Genomic DNA, 1,021 nt, shown 5'->3' with positions numbered 1-1,021 from the left:
TTTTCTAAATTAATGAAAGTCATTAAACCACAGATTATGAAAGATCTAATAATGCAAAGCAGAATATTTATAATAATGTCACACTGTGGTATTATGTACCAAAATTGCTGAAATCCAAAGATGAAGACAAAAATCTTAAAAACAAGACACAATATGTTCAAAGGAGCAATAATAAGACTAATGGCCAGTTTTTCAATAGAAATAAAGAAAGCCAAATTAGACAGTAATTACCTGACTAGATTAAAAGAACAAAAACAAAAACCCTACCTACAACAATACAGATTTGAAAGTTAAAGAGGCAGAAAGACATGCTCTGCAACACCATCCAATAGAACACTCACATGGCTCTGTTAATACCAGATAAGGTAGATTTAAGGTAGCATATATTATGAAAGATCGATTTCATAAAGATAAAATGGTCAGTCTTACAGAATAATTTAGCATTGTAAAAATTTTAGACCTCTAATCACAGCCTCAAAAAATAAAAGTAACAGATATGAAAGTGGAAATAGATATATTTGCAACCAGAATGGGAGATTTTAAAACACCTTCCTTAGAAACCAATAGATAACAAGCAGACACACAATTCTGCAAGGATATATGTAATAAACCAAGTTGACTTAATTGACACATATAGTATCCTGAACCTCCAACTGCACAATACACATTTTTTTTCAAGTGCACGTGGAACACTGTTATTGCCCAACCGAGTTGTATTGCCCACTGCCCAGAAGGGAGACAATCCTCTGAGACAACAGGGGTTGCAGCAGGGAAAGAGTTCAGTATCGCAGGGCACCAAGTGAGGAGATAGGAGAAATTTCTCAAATCCATTTCTCTGAGGATTTAAAGGCTAGGGTTTTAAAGGACGGTTTGGTGGGCAATGGTCTAGAGCACAGGCATTTCTCATTGGTTGGATTATAGGGGAGATCATAGAGGTATAGAAATTGTCTTCCTGTTCTGAGTCAGTTCCTGGGTGGGTGTCACAAGACCATTTGAGTCAGTTTCTTGGTATGGGCCACTG

Source organism: Propithecus coquereli, unplaced genomic scaffold (assembly GCF_000956105.1).
Source record: "Propithecus coquereli isolate 6110/MARCELLA unplaced genomic scaffold, Pcoq_1.0 Scaffold152, whole genome shotgun sequence".
In the NCBI taxonomy this organism is placed as follows: domain Eukaryota; kingdom Metazoa; phylum Chordata; class Mammalia; order Primates; family Indriidae; genus Propithecus; species Propithecus coquereli.
The sequence above is the reverse complement of the archived record's forward strand: the minus strand, read 5'-3'. Positions refer to the sequence as shown.